The sequence below is a fragment of the Pavona decussata genome, unplaced genomic scaffold, assembly GCF_977016875.1.
Source record: "Pavona decussata unplaced genomic scaffold, jaPavDecu1.1 SCAFFOLD_366, whole genome shotgun sequence".
Classification (NCBI taxonomy): domain Eukaryota; kingdom Metazoa; phylum Cnidaria; class Anthozoa; order Scleractinia; family Agariciidae; genus Pavona; species Pavona decussata.
This window is the reverse complement of record NW_028145742.1, coordinates 357501-373182: the sequence shown is the minus strand read 5'-3', so window position 1 is coordinate 373182 and position 15682 is coordinate 357501. Positions and strand designations below refer to the sequence as shown.

The 15682-nt window shown below is 41.7% G+C and overlaps 1 protein-coding gene, 1 long non-coding RNA gene and 2 pseudogenes across 4 annotated transcripts in view; 1 reads left to right on the top strand and 3 right to left on the bottom strand.

Annotated features, from left to right (window-relative positions):
• LOC146452550 (uncharacterized) overlaps nucleotides 1–15682 on the bottom strand; it is a 43173-nt pseudogene that overhangs the window by 11528 nt on the left and 15963 nt on the right. The window contains exon 2 of the transcript XR_014859679.1: nucleotides 15164–15682. This exon is cut by the window's right edge and continues 23 nt beyond it. The product of XR_014859679.1 is annotated as an uncharacterized LOC146452550 (transcript). The remainder of the gene's footprint in view (nucleotides 1–15163) is intronic.
• Nucleotides 1–15682, bottom strand: part of LOC146452552 (uncharacterized) — a 27112-nt gene that overhangs the window by 9322 nt on the left and 2108 nt on the right. The gene's annotated exons all lie outside the window — the stretch shown is intronic.
• Nucleotides 1–15682, top strand: part of LOC146452553 (uncharacterized) — a 172781-nt gene that overhangs the window by 155674 nt on the left and 1425 nt on the right. The gene's annotated exons all lie outside the window — the stretch shown is intronic.
• The window catches only part of LOC146452554 (uncharacterized), a 28370-nt pseudogene that overhangs the window by 11528 nt on the left and 1160 nt on the right, over nucleotides 1–15682 (bottom strand). Inside the window, exon 1 of the transcript XR_014859714.1 lies at nucleotides 15164–15682. This exon is cut by the window's right edge and continues 1160 nt beyond it. The product of XR_014859714.1 is annotated as an uncharacterized LOC146452554 (transcript). The remainder of the gene's footprint in view (nucleotides 1–15163) is intronic.

Sequence of the window (15682 nt, the reverse complement as noted above, 5' to 3'; positions counted from 1 at the left end):
GACCAGCCATTACAGTCGGAGTTGGGCAGCCACCCGCTTGGCCTCCATAGTTGATTTCTTGATTTTCTTTGCTTTTTTGATAAGTGAGAGCTCTTGTTCTTGCATTCGTGCCTCCATCTCAATTAGTTTCCTTTCCTTCTCCTTAAAGTGCTACTACGATCAAAACTTCATGTCACGTATGAAACAAAAATACGTTCTTTACAGCTTATCCGATGTGGCTGTACTTGTCTTGGTCACTGAAATGAAGTTTGGGCCCCGTAAATTGAAAATATTGAGCCTTGAAAACTGGTGTTTTCGTGTCCGCCATTATGAATTTATGTTCCAGTGAGCCCGCGGTATGAAAGTGATTGGAGTTGCGGTATTTTTATTCAAACCTATTGTGTTTTTGTCGTGACGTAATACTCTCAACTCGCTGATCGAGCGAGTACTGTAGTCCTCCTTTTCAGAGCTGTTTTGACCACAGAAAGCTCTCCTGGATCGTCTTCGCATGATATAGGCAAAGGAAATTAAGAAGTCCTGACTCTGTAGAGCTAGTTCCGTCTGAAGAAGAGGCAGCCGAATAAGTTCAGCAGCTAGCGCTTTTGCTACAAGAGAAGGAAGAGCAGACTTTGCTGAGTCGTTCATCTCTCGGGTAAGATATTAGAGATAGAGATTGATATTTAGATGTGTTATTTGCTGTATTAACAAAACAGGCAAGCTTTAAAAGTGTAGTGCCTGAGAATTCTCAACAATTCCTCTTGACTACTAGCCAGTTCATTCCCCGGAGGGAGGCTACCGGAGACTCAGTTGAATTGAAATCGAAGTCAAGTTTAGGTTTTTAGCTTTGCTTTCGAAAGTTTGCCTTGGTGTTAAATTAGAGTGCACAGTTAAGTTTCGGTTCCGAGTAAGCTTACTGTTTTTGCACTTTTTTACCATGGTAAAAGAATATATATTGTAGTGAAAAGCTCTGTACAATGGCTTGAATTTAAGCTGATCTTTCCCTTGTAATTGATGCTAAGTTTCCTCTTGGTTCAATATTTTCTCAGGTGCAAATGTTCAAATTGCTCCCTTGAGCGACTTACCAAGCCTGGAGAGTGCTGGTGCTGCATGGACATCGTTGTATCCAGATTTGAATAAGTACAGTAATCAATAAACAAATAAATTTGCAAGGCAACAACAATTTGCAATGATTTGTTTTCTTCCCTTGTACCATCATGAACAATGTAATAGTATTAACAGTCTTTTCTGTGTTCATATATTTTTTTTAAGGTGGCTCACATCAGGTTAAACACCACTGCACTGGATGCTTTAATGCACTGAAGAAATGACTAGGTTTATAAATGAAAATCTATTAAGGCATGCTTTCTGGTAACAAGCATCCACCTAGGCAAATGAGGGGAGGAAAAGTAGGAATTTTGCAAATATACATTGAAAACAATATTCTTGGGAGTTAAAGTTTGTGATTCAGGTATTAATTGAAATTTTTTTGCTTATTCTAATGAAGGGTCAAACCAACCTCACAACAAACATCCTTTGTCCTACATGTCTAAGGGCAAACCCCCAAGCAAGTGTTGATGAGTCTGATACACTGTTGCTGTGGTAACAGTTCTCGTTACTTTCACTTTTGGTGCGGTGAGAGATGGGCAAATGCATGCTACCAAAATGAAGCAAAGTTGAGACTGTTGTGAGCCACCTTTGATTTTTTTCTCAAGGTTGTTCTTCTTGATCAGTGTTTATTCTTAGAAAATGTAGATTCAATTTCATTTGTACAACAACAAATTTATTGGTGAAACAAGATTCTGGCACTCTTTTTCAAATGAACATAAAAATAAAATTATTAATGTACTGCAGACAATGAACCATAAACCTCATTCCAAAATGGCTACCATATTAATATTGAGAATGATGATTGTTCAAGAAAGTGACGCAGGCATACTCCGAAAAAAGAAATCCGAGTGCTCGGATTTCTTTTTTCGGAGTATGCCTGCGTCACTTTCTTGAATAATCATCATTCTCATTCATTCACCAGGCTGGAAATATACCATCACATTTCTTTCATATTAATATTGTTTATATTCAAATTAGTATTTATTTAAAACCACACCAAAAGAGAAAACATTTGAGTTCTGGTTGCTATACATGGCTCAGGAATGTCTGTGCTTCAGCTCCCTATTAGCAGGGAGCAGGGGGTGGGGAGGGGGGGAGGTGGAGTGTCATGAAAGAATAAGCAGTGAAAACAGAGGGTCACATAAATTTATGCTCTTGCAATCATGACAGGGAGAGCGAGTTATATACAAAAGACAAAATAAAATTTGTTAATTTAAGTCATTATTTAACAAAAGAAAGACAAGTATTAAGTATTAAAATATTAATGTAAAGGAAATGTGTAGCATAATGGAGTTATATGATGCCAATGGGCTCTATAGATGATTTGAATTATGTTGGGGCAAAATGGTTCCAGTAACTTACAGTTTGCCTCCATTCTTGCTTTCTTTTTCTGGTATTTGAGCTACATTGTATTACCTGTTCAGGGGGAGGGTCATGAAATTTCATTTGCATCGCTATGGAGGGTCACATCGTTTTCATTGCTCAATTTAAAATCTCCACCTCACTCCCCCCCCCCTCCCCAGTAATTTCTGGCCATTCGCTAAAACAGAAGCCTATGTAATGGAAAGAGTTACAATGAGGAGGCATGATGAATGAAAAGAAAACAGTTCTTTTATTGATTCTATTTGTCAACTGGTGGTTGATGACAAAAGATCAAGAAAAGCCCTTATGAAAGGTCAGTGCTCTTCAACTGCTAGTTTAAGGAGGAGCACTGGCCTTTTCTTGGCTGTCCACATTTTTCACGTGTTGTGCTCTGCAAGGCTTGTTTTGGCCTGTATTTAATAGTAAGAGCTGGGTTTTGACGTTGTTGCAACTCAGTGTCTGAAAAATAAATCAAAATTTAAAATACATTACCAATTGAATCTAATTGATAAGAAACAACTTAATGTGAGGTTTTCTTAAAACCTTTCTTAAACCAAAAATTCAAACTATTTCTTCAAGAAAACCACTTAAAAGAAAGAAGGAACCCTTTTGTAAACGCCAAAGACCACCTTATCGAAAGCTGAGTGAAAATGGATAATTAAAGTGGTTTTTTTCGCGTTTGTTTGCACAGTTTTTGCCACAAGCTTTTGCACAAGCAAAGTAAACACAAGCTTACTCTTATCGCACTGAGATGTTTTGGAAATGCTTCGGAGGGAAAAGCTAGTTCCGGGAGCTAGTTGCACTAACATTATTTACTCGTTCAATCAAAGTTTAGTACTTTAGAAACGCAATATAAAATGTGTATAAAAATTTGTGACTGCTATTTGTATGGGTGCTGAACAAGCTGTTCCCGCGGCTCCCAAATCCAAATCTCTTACCTCGGGTAACATTTTGATGACTTTTTAATGACTACAAGCATTTTACACCAGCTGTAAAAAACTTACAATCCGTAGTACATTTCCACAAAAAACCATGCCATGTGCTCTCATCCGGGTACAAAAACAAAAAAACAACGTCATGTCCGATTACACGAAATGTCATTAAGATGTAAACAATCAAAATAAAGTCTGACGATTTTATGGCGGTAACATCCTCCCCCCGTGTTCGGCTGAGTTAAATGGGCGAACACTCTTCTAGGAGGGCTAGTTTCACAACAGGACGCTTCATCAAACCAAACTTGGTCTTCACTTCAGCTGATCTCACGACATTGTCATGGCCAGGGAAAACTCTCACAATTCTGCCAAGAGGCCAGGAGCCTCTCGGGGTTCCATAGTCTACCACAAGCACCAAATCACCAATCTTAACATTCGCCATAGGTTGAAACCACTTCTTGCGAACAGCTAAACCAGGCAGATACTCTCGCAACCAACGATTCCAGATGTGGGCGGTGATAACTTGTGCCTGACGCCAACGCTTCTGAGACGATATCTCTTTTTCAGCAAAAATACCGGGTGGCAGATTAGGAGATGCTCTACCAATAATAAAATGATTTGGAGTCAGCGCTTCAAGATCCTCCACATCAGAGCTGACTTCAGTCAAAGGACGACTGTTGACCAGCCACTCAACTTCAGTAATGGCGGTCACTAATACTTCATCCGTGAGGACTTGATTCCGCAGGACAGCATCAAGGGCTTTCTTACAAGACCTCACCAAACGCTCCCATATTCCCCCCATATGGGGTGCGGCGGGTGGATTAAATACCCACTGAATTCCTTCTTGGCTCAGCGTATTTGCAATTCGATCTTGATTCCACTCACAAAGGCATTCTTTTAACTCGCGGTTGGCTCCCACGAAGTTTGTTCCATTGTCAGAGTAGATGACAGTTGGTTTACCTCGTCTTGCTATAAACCGTCGAAGACACATGATGAAAGAGTCAGTAGACAAAGAGTGCGCAACTTCCAAATGCACACCTCTTGTCACAAGACAAGTAAAGAGGCAACCATATCTCTTTTCTTCCTTCCTGAGATGCTTCACTTTTAGTGGACCAAAGAAATCTACTCCAACTTTCGAGAATGCCGGTGCAACTTGTAGACGATCAGAGGGAAGGCCAGCCATCAATGGTGCTTCTGGTTTTGCTCTTCGCCTTCTGCAATAAGAGCACTGATACAGAATCTTTCGTACTGTTGCACGGCAGCGCAGAATCCAGTACTGTTGTCTTAATTCGTTTCGGACATGTCCAACGCCTTCATGTTTAAGCTTCTCATGGCAGTTTATGATGATAAGACGGCTCAGCTCATGCTCAGGTGACAACACCAAAGGGTGGCGGCCAGAATATGGTATATTGGCTCTCTCAATCCGACCACCAACACGAACCATTCCTTCTTCGTCCAAGAAGGGTGAAAGAGAAACCAATTTGCTCTTGCTTGAAATGGGTAGAATTTTCTTAAGAGTGGCAACTTCTTGGGGAAAGGACTCTGCTTGAGCCTTGCGGATCCAGAATTTCCGAGCTTGCTCCACCTCTTCAACTGACAACAGACCAATTCGACGTTCAACCACTGCGCGTCTGCAGTTGTAAATAAACCGAAAACTGAAGGCAGTTACTCTGAGGAGTCGCGTCAAGGATGAGTACTTATCCAAAGAAATGAATTTACGCCTTGAATCTTGCACTGCACCAGTCCAATTTACTGCCATTTCTTGGGTTTGCAGGTCATTCATAGGTTGGTTGGAGGCTTCAAGTTTTGAATTCCCCTTTGGCCACTTCTCTTCAGGGAGATGTAGGAAGGCCGGACCATTTAGCCACCTGCTCTCTGACCCGATCGATCTAACCGGAAGTCCCCTGCTTCCATCATCTGCAGGGTTTAATGGACCAGGACAGTGGTTCCATTGACTGGGTTCCGTCATGTCCAGAATCTCACCAACTCGATTAGCGATAAATGCAGGGTGGCGCTTTGACTCCCCACGAATCCACTGAAATACCGTGCTACTGTCAGTCCAAAGGTATTTAGAATCAATGTTGTAATCATGCTCCTTGATTACTACAGCAGATAACCTCGCACTCAATACTGCGGCCTGCAGTTCAAGCTTAGGAATGCTCAACGGCTTCTTGGGTGCTACTCGCGTCTTAGCTATAACAAAGGCACACCTCACAGCTCCACTGGCATAGCTGAATCTAAAGTAAGCTACTGAGCAGAATGCCAGTTCACTGGCATCTCCAAATACATGCAGCTCAATAACAGATGGATTGTCCACAACATGACGATAAAAACGGGGAACAAAGAATTCTGAAAGCCCCTCCAGTTCCTCCTGCCATTTGGACCACTCTATGAGGAATTCTGGTGGTGGTGCATCATCCCAGCCAATACCAAACTGCCACACTTGTTGAAGAAGGATTTTTGCTCGCACCAGGAATGGAGCCAGGAACCCAATTGGATCGAACAATGATGCTATCAGACTCAGAATTTTGCGTCGCGTGTCTGCCAAGTCCCTTTTAACCACCTTGTAGACAAAACAGTCAGAATTAGTGTCCCAAATGACACCAAGAGCACGTTCCACAGGCATGACAATTTCTTCTTCAACCACCTTTACAGAGGGAGCTCTCTCTGATACTGGTATACGCTCGATCACTTCCTTCTCATTTGAGATCCATTTGGTCAAGTTAAATCCTGCAAGCTTCAGCATTGCAACCAGTTGCTGTTGCAGCTCCAGAGCTTTGCTGCTCGATTCCACGGACTTGAAGAAGTCATCCATGTAGAAGTTTCGCTTTACTGCAAGGGCAGCAGTTGGAAACTGCAGTTTATTTTCTTCTGCACTTCTAAGAAGCGCATAGTTAGAACAAGTTGGTGCACACTTGGCTCCAAAGATGTGACGCTGGTATTGATAGACTTCTGCTTCAGATCCAGGTGATTGACGCCACAGAAAACGAAGGGCAACTTGATCCTCTGGCGGGACAGCAACTTGATTAAACATCGCTTCGATGTCTCCAGAAATTGCAATCCGGTCCTCTCGAAATCGCATGAAAATTCCCACAAGATTGTTCATTAAGTCTGGACCACTCAGAAGATGACTGTTTAGTGATGAGCCTTGAAACTTAGCAGCAGCATCACATACTCGTCTAACCTTTCCAGGTTTGCTGGGATTTAGAACAGGGTGATGAGGCAGGTACCATTTGTGCTTCACGGGTGCATTTACTTCTTCCTTAGTCAGCTTCTTGATGTACCCTTTCTCTAAGTCTGAGCTGATGGTTTTCTCATAGGCAGCTGCTAACTCAGGATCTCGTTGGAGTCTCCTTTCCAGAACATTAAGACGATGGACTGCCACAATGCGGTTGTCAGGGAGTCTGATGTTCTGATCTTTCCAAATCAACGGAACCTCATATCGACCATCCACCTTTCGGGTTTTCTCATTCAGAAACTTCATGACATTTGCATCCTCAACTGAATGTTGGGTATCATAGTCATAGCGGCAACCAAAGTTCTCAGTCCGCCACCAAGATTTCACTGTTTCATGGAGCTCTTCATCCGCAGTCACCACATGAACTTTACAAACTGACTCACTGTCTTGAATATAACCAGGTAGGCGGCCAGTAATAGCCCACCCAAGTTCAGTATGAATTCCAATTGGTGACCCTTTCGGTCCACTTCGGGTTTCCAGTGGCACAATAAGCTCTGGGACATCACTGCCTAGAAGTAGAGTGACCTGTGTTCCAGCAACTTCGGTCAACTCTAAGTCCAACAGGTGTGGCCATTTCTCCTGTATTTCCTTGAGTTCCACCTTTCTTTCAGGTACATTCAGGCGATCAACTACCAGGACTCCATCCACATCAAATCGATTACCAAGGTCGTTCAATGGACTGACTTGTAAACTTACACGCCTTGTCAACAGTTCGGATGTTTTTTGAATTCCATTTAACAACACGCTTTCTAACGGACCATCCAAACCAAGGTTACGGGCAACATCTGCTAACAGCAAACTGCATGTGCTTCCAGTGTCTAACATTGCATACGTGTTGAAGTATCCCTTTGGACCATAAAGTGTTACAGGTACCACTTGTAACAAAACTGAGTCTCTGTTTCTATGAGATGCGCTAGAATGTTCATTGGATGAGGTTGCTGCTACGGAATCACTGCTTTCCAAGGGGGTGACGCTCCTTATAGAGTGCAATAATGCATTGTGAGGTCGCGTACATCCATTGACACCACACTGCTTTCTATTAGGACAGTTGTTGAGCCAATGCCCAGATTGAAGGCAACGAAAACACAACTTATGTTTCTGAACTTCACTGAGACGTTCCTCAACACTCATAGCTTTGAATTTGGAACAATCAGACAAGTTATGTTGCTGTCCGTCTCCCAAAAGGCACAATTTTGTAGGCTTCTGATGAGATGAATAATTACCAGAGAAAGTGCTCTGCCTTTCAGTTCCTCCACTGGGAATACCTGACCGAAATTTGTTCTTAAAGGGCTGAAATGGGAACTTAGGGCTTGATATCCTTGTATAGCAATCATCATAGATCTCTGCCTGCCCTTTCAACCAGTTGCACAAGTCAACCAGGGTCGGTCGCTGCTGGTTTGTAGCCTTGATGTAGTCTTTCCATTTAACTCTGAGTTCTGGGGACAGCTTATCCACCGCAAGAGAAAGGTTAGCTTCAGCTGCCAGATCATTCTCGTATCCAAACCTCTTGAAAGTCCACACAGTGGTTGACACCACATCTGATAGATTCCTCACTTCATGGGGTTTGTCATTCTGTAGTCGTGCAGTTTTTCTCAATCTGTCCAGCGTGACTTTTACAACAAGAGAAGGTTTTCCAAACCTGCTTTCCAATTCCTTCAGTGCCTCGTAGTAAGAATCTCCACTGTAACCATACCCTTCAATTGCAGACTTAGCTTTACCGACCACAGAGTTCTGAAGATGTTGCATCTTTCCATTAAGGGAGAGATTAGCATCATGAACAATTGATTTAAACATTGATGACCAGTCAGACCAATGCAAGGGATCTCCATCAAACTTGCTAAGCTGTAGCTTGGGAAGACAATCACGTGTAGAATAGCCATAAATCACTTGTTTTTGGTCAGCTATAACTGGTGTAATGTCAGGCTGAGAACATGAATTAGGCAAATCTCCAATCCATGACTGTAGCACCTTTACAGGCCTTGACTTACTCAAAGGACCAACAAATGGGATACTAAACTTTGGTTGTTGAAACGATGGGGATGATGTAACAGTACACGAGGTGTTATTAGTTGACAACACAGTTTCACAACTTGTTTGTGCTTGTTTCACAAGACCAGGGGGTGGTTGAGAGACCACACACTGTTCAGCAGTAGAAGAAGGAATTATTTCCAAAGAATCATCCTCAAAATCAAGCAATCGATTAGATAAAGACTCGTGATCATACCTAACAGTGTTTGCTGCCTTTTCAAGGATTTCAGCTTCGGCTGCAAGGCGTGCAGCCTCGTCTTCGGCTTCCTGAGTTTTTCTCCTTTCTTCGGCTTCAAATCTAACTCTCTCAGCTTCGTATTGGACCAGTTCAAGTTTCCTTTTTAGCTCCAATTGTTGCTCAAACTCTTGCTTTCGTCGCTGTTCCTCCATAGCAAGTTGTTTTGCTTTGATTTCCGCCGAAGTCACCTTTGCTCGGATTTCATGAGCACTTCTACTCGAAATTTTACTCGCCTTTAGCGAGCTCAATCCACTAACGCTTTCGTCTGCTCTTTGCTCAAGATGGGCTTCAGCCTCTAATTTCACTTCCTGAACTCTCTCCAGTTCCACTTCGTACCAAGTGAGGGCTTTTTCGTGCTCGTTTTCCGGAATAACAGCCACCAGTCGATCATTTAGAACACGTGCTTCGTTTATACATTCTTCCAGAATATGAACATATCCGCGGATAATGGCCTTTCTTGCAAATTGCTCGATAGAACTGTTCAATTTCTTAATGGTATTCGTAATTCGTCGCTTCACAGACGCTCGCTTGTTTCTCAGGATAACAATTTGTGTTTTCATAGTTCCACGCACTTCCAAATGCAGACCGCCATCGGTCGGATCGGTCGATTCCATGACAAATTCTTCGATTCACTCGTCGTATCCGGTTCGTTTAGGACCAGAAAAATGTTCCCGCGGCTCCCAAATCCAAATCTCTTACCTCGGGTAACATTTTGATGATTTTTTAATGACTACAAGCATTTTACACCAGCTGTAAAAAACTTACAATCCGTAGTACATTTCCACAAAAAACCATGCCATGTGCTCTCATCCGGGTACAAAAACAAAAAAACAACGTCATGTCCGATTACACGAAATGTCATTAAGATGTAAACAATCAAAATAAAGTCTGACGATTTTATGGCGGTAACACAAGCTATCGAGAAATCACCAAAGATAAAAAACAATATTCACACATTTCGCCCACTTTACATAAGCTTACCTTTTGCCGCTCCTTCCCCTTCGGAGATTTTTTTCAGGTTCACGATCTCCTGATCGCTTACCCTTTTCAAAAGATCAGGTTTAATTTGTGTTCACTGACTTGGGTGGAATGCCCAAGTGTCCCTCGAACTAAACTGAGAAAATAGCAAAACGGGCAAGACAACAAACTGGACCCACACATCTCTCGTTCTGTCGGCCGGACTCGCATGCAGCGCAATTCCTGCCGCTCGATTAGAGCAGTTGTTATACCACTGAACAACACAGCGACTTCCCACCATTGAAAGAACGAAACATTTTTCGAAAACGTGTTCGAAACCGTATGAGAAGTTAGCCTCGTAGGGCTCGCCTGGGCTTCGAGTTGAGAGTCTGACGTCACTTGTTTTTCCCGGGTGACCCGGCCTCTGTTGTCATTGGACACCATCTGCCTTTGGTAACCAGGCCGCAGGAACATGGCGGTTCAATGGCGGATGAAAATTCGTGGAGTTTGAGCGCAAAAAAATCGCACTTTCCTTCATCTTATGAGGATATAACTTGGAGATCATGTACTTTAGGACATAAACTACCAATCAACCGCAAATAAAAGGTATTCGATCGTATTATTTGATCGTAGTAGCACTTTAAGCTCCTGGTCCCGTTCATAAGCCCTAATAGCCTGAATGGCTTCCTTGATTTCAAGCGTTTTCTCCGGTGTAAGCTGCAACAATGATGCGTCAAGCATTCTTATCTAACGTTACTTTGAAAATTTGGATACCTAAAAAGATGAGCTCATCTATGCTATTTAAAACAATAAACAACCACAGTATAGGCAAAAAGTTGAATGCCTTGTCTCTTCAGGAGCTCAGAAGGCAGACAAGAAAATAGGCCCTAGGGAGGGAGGGGATATAAAATATCCGTAGGAGGTTAGGGACGGGAAATTTTGCAAATGAGCAGCACGTGACCTATTTCCACACGTTTCGACGCCACGATGGTACCATTTGGCTGAGCCCTACGTGTCTTTTGCCGTTGTAGGTTGCTTTTTGTTGTCTATAATTAATCAGTACCTGTATCTTGGGGAGCAGTCTATTGCGAGGAGTGTCCATGCCTTTAACTGCAATAATATTTGGTAAGTCTAATATAAGTATTTCTTACCTAAAATAATATTGAGCTCAAGTAACTTGAGCTACAAGATAGTGCGAGATTTTACCTTGTAGAATCTCCTATACCGATTGAACCGTTTTGTCTTTCCGCTTCAGTGAGGCGTCGTAATTTTTTGATTGCGCAGAGCTAATTTAAAGTTTGAAAGGTAACCGACTATATAACGGATTTTTAGATCGCGAGCTGAAGTGGTAGGAGTATTCGTTAACTTCTCAAGAAAATTAAGGCATGGGTCTCTAGTTATTTACTCAAAAAAGCAAGGGGGTGGTCTATCTTCTGAAGATTTAGCTGTAACGTCGTAAGACTTTGGCAGCATAAAATGCTTACAAATGTTAACGTATTGACATAAAGAACTTATGCAAATTAGGTCACGTGACCTTTCACAGATGCAAAATTGAAGAAAACTTTTGAGCAAAAATGGCACCACTTTTTATTACCTCCCGGGGGCTGCCTGTAGTTTTAAAACTTTACCACTGTTAGTCACTTCATTCCTGTGCCCGGGCCTTTTTAAATATTCCCTCAATTTTGAAAATAAATGGCCAATTTTACTTTGGAGGGACTGGGCACTAGTAAAAAATGCCGTTTATTTTCAAAATTAAAGGAATATTCAAAAAACCCGTCAGCACAGAAATGAAGTGCCTAACAGTAGCAAAGTTTTAAAACTACCGTCAGCCTCCAGCTCAGAGCTCGGTGAGTTTTCGGAGAGCGTTCAATTGTTTCGATGATTTTTCGATTGTGTTCGCGTTCCATACCCAGAATTCCAGGCGAAAACGTCGATAGAACAATAAACTTCAAGGCCCTGCAAAAATGACGACCATCGGGAAAGAGTTATGCGAGATCTTCCCTTGCGATTTGAAGAGGTGGTACGAAATGATAGTCCCTTTCAGGTATGTTTATTGTCTTTGCCATCAATTTTAAGGTAGTTGTAATTTTTTGTGGTACACGAAGAAAAAATGTCGTGATCTTCATTAATATATCTTTCGATTCAACACTTATTTATCGGAGGGCATGAAGAATTGTGAGAGGGCACTATGATATTTTGATTTGCGGTCTGATTCCGCTACTGACCGCCATTGTTAATTACTTGTGCTTCTAGGATGACTGGAAATGAAGGCAGCATTACGGATTTCCACCGAGAGAAAATAGCTACTTAACGTTTGGAAACAGGGATCCTTTTTAACTTACAATGCGAGTTGCCCTCGGTGGAAGAAATACCGGAGGAATTGTCGAACATTGTCTTGATAGCGCTAAGAAAGCGTGTACGTTGAGAGATGTTGCTGGTAAGCAAATAGGCCGGGAATAGGCCACTAAGGCCGCGTACAATACTTTCTTAATAGAGAGAAAAAGGAGCTCATGGACTGCGGGAAAGTCTAGTGAGGAAGGGTAGGTTTCAAAATTAAGTTATCCAGGAACGATTTTGATAAACAACTCAGTCAAAAATTATCGAAAGCTTTGTTCCGGAAATGCCTCCTTGGCAATTACATGTCTTTGTCTTGTTCAGTATCGTTACTAATAATACTGGATACCGTACGAACGGAAATTATTCGTATTTTTCTAGGTGGTACATTTAAGCTTACATTTACATGACTGTCATATATTTTATTTCTGTTCTCGTCGTTAGATTAATAACCAGCCAGCCGACAGTAACCACAGAGATTGATTTCAGAGCTCGGTGATGAAGGTGACATGCCGGATGTTGAGGTATGCCTTCACAGTACGATTTTACGATTTTCCCAATCCTTTACAAATTTATGCTTGGTTTTTTAAGCCCGTGTAATGCCAGACTCATAACAGTTCGAGCTTTGAACCACAGCAAACAACCTCAATACGCCCTTTCGAGAACAATTTGAACGGGACTTGGCCGTTGCACTTCTATTTTATTTTTTATTTTACTTCTATTGCAGTACGTCGCTTCAATTATCTAGGACAGATCGAAGCGACTCTACACACGTTGCTGCTCAATCGAATCATCGCCTCCTGCACTTTTGAAATCCCTGGTACAAGAAAGAACAAAATTTATTTGAAGTCACAAAAGTTAGTTATAACGCAAAATTTCTTCATTCATACAGATTGACGAAGGACAAGAAGGAGAGGAGCAAGGCAACAAGAAGTTCAAATCATGTTAATGTTTATGCAATAAACAAGCATCTTTGATGGAAGTTATTTTTGTGGGATTGGTATTTCATTTTGATCGGCTATCGCTCAGGAATTGTGTGCTTCAGCCAAAGCCGCTCGAGGTTTCCTCGGTCCACCACTGCGACGCTATCGCCCGCGCTATCGATACAAATCAAAATGAGCTTTGTACTATGTACTATGTACAAAGATTGTTCCGTATTTTCCTAATGTCAGGGCAAAATTCCTATTCTAAACCTTTCCGAAATTGAATGTTGAATTAGAGCCCCATCAAAATGTTTTCATATTGAAATGGCCACCATATTGAGAGAAGATGGTTGCTATGATAAGATGCCTCGTGAACTGTAACTTGCGGTTTGATTGGCTAATAGTTTGTTTTGGTCCCGGTTATCAAATTTGATAACTCTGCCGGACTGATAAAAAGTGGTGCCATTTTTGCTCAAATGTTTTCATAAATAATTCGGCCGCAACAGGTCACGTGACCTAATTTGCATAAGTTGTGTATGTCATTATATTGACATTTGTAAGCATATTATGCTGCCAAAGTCTTGCGACGTTACAGCTAAATCTTCAGAAGATTGACCACCCCCTTGATTTTTTGAGTAAGTCAACTAGAAACCCATGCCTTAATTTTCTTGAGTTTAAAGAACTAAACGGGTTTAAAATGTCTTCTGCTGTACATTCTTGGCTCAAAAAGGTATACTACACTCGTTTGATAACTGCTGGTCTAAAGAACGACCTATTGCAGATAGATAAGCTATATACTGGGATTTCTCAACGTAAACATGAAATATACAACTATAGAAAGGTGGTGGATTTGGAATACGTGTCTGTTGGTGGTGATTTTTTCTTTTGTTTTTTCAAATGAGTTCAATAACCACACAAACAGTTCAAAAAACACATCAGTTCAGTGAGAGTAGACCTCAATTGTAAGAATAACTATAGGTGAAGTGTTTTTTATTTCATTAGGACATGTAGGAAGAGAGGAAGGGGGGGGGGGGGGGATTGGGGGTCAATGTAAAATCAAAAGTTCAATAACCACACCATCAGTTCAATAAACACACACCAGTTCAGTGACAGTAGACTACAGTTTTAAGAACAACTATAGAAGGAGTCTTTTTTTATTTTCTTCCCACAAGTAGGAGGAGAGGGGTGAGGGTCAGTTACGGGGGCGAGGTCCATATTTAGGGCAGACAGAAAGTAGGAATAAACGAAGTAGAAACTATATATTCACATATAATGGTAACAGGCTTCGACGGACGTATTTCAAAATCCATTGTCCATTTATCGATTGCTTGTCACTGCAATCATGTTTAGCATCAGCTGCCTAATTATGTAGCTACTTTTTGTACTTGGTTGCTCTTCCTGCTCTTCTGTCTCGCTTGTGCATCAGACCAATGGAGCAAAAACTGGAAAAACCCAAAGTGCAAACGAACGAACCAGCGGAAACCCCAGCGAACGAAGAACCGAGCGAGCGAACGGATAGCCGAATGACCGAGTTAACGATCAAACAGTCCATCGAACGCACATCGGCGAAAATGAGCGAACAAGAATCCGAGCGAACGAACCAGCGAAAGTAGATGAACAGCTGAACGGCCGAGTGGACAGCCCTTTTGTTTGCAGTCATAAGCGTTTATAAGGATTGATTTTCTGATATTCTTATGCAAACTTAAAAGCGCTTAACTTTTCGGAACGAGTGAGAAGCGATGTAGCTTTAGGTCTAATTACTTTAATGTTAAGTAAATATTGAAAATCTTACGCACGTATTTTAGAGAGCTCACCAAAAAGAGAATCAAGAAACAGCATAGATTGACAAAAGCAAAACAAAGCTCCGTCTGCTCAGAAGGTCTGTCATTCTCGTCAGGGGCACAGTGAACAGACCCGGTAGAGAGTTCAAGAAACGCCAAACAACGAAAAACACGAACGAAATTTGTAAGCGTTACGGCGAGGGAAAAAAATTTTGAGGGTGAATCTCTCTACCACACGTTTCAAACTGCGGCACCACAGCTGGCCTTACGTGACTGAGCTAAACGTTTCTCCTGCTAATATGGTAAGAAATTTACGCCGCATTCAAAGTAATATGGTAAAAGCTGCACGCAAATTGCGGACTATATTCCCTATTTTAGACAAAGGGTGATATCTAAATTCCTCATTTCAAACTAAAGCGGTGAAACCTAACCTTATACAATACCAAACGGCTTGGTCTATTTCGATACAAAACGGTAAGGCAAAACAGCCTGTACTCGTCACTATTCAAGCAGGCCTGGTACAGTGTACCCAGAGATGCAGGGAATAGAATACGCGACATCCGACAGGCCCCTTTTTCGTTTTTTCAGTCTGGTACGTGCTCTGAGCCTTTGATTATACACATCTTTCTTAGCTTTTTAAAATCCAAGAGGCTTTAAAAATATGCTAAAAGCCTTACTGCGTATCCCAACCAATATCTCATGCAGTAATGTATGCTTGCTAACAAATTTTTTTTTTCTATTTAAATTGCGTGTAAAAAACAAGTACAAAGGCTGCCTAGAGCAGGTTTTAAATGAGTGTCGCA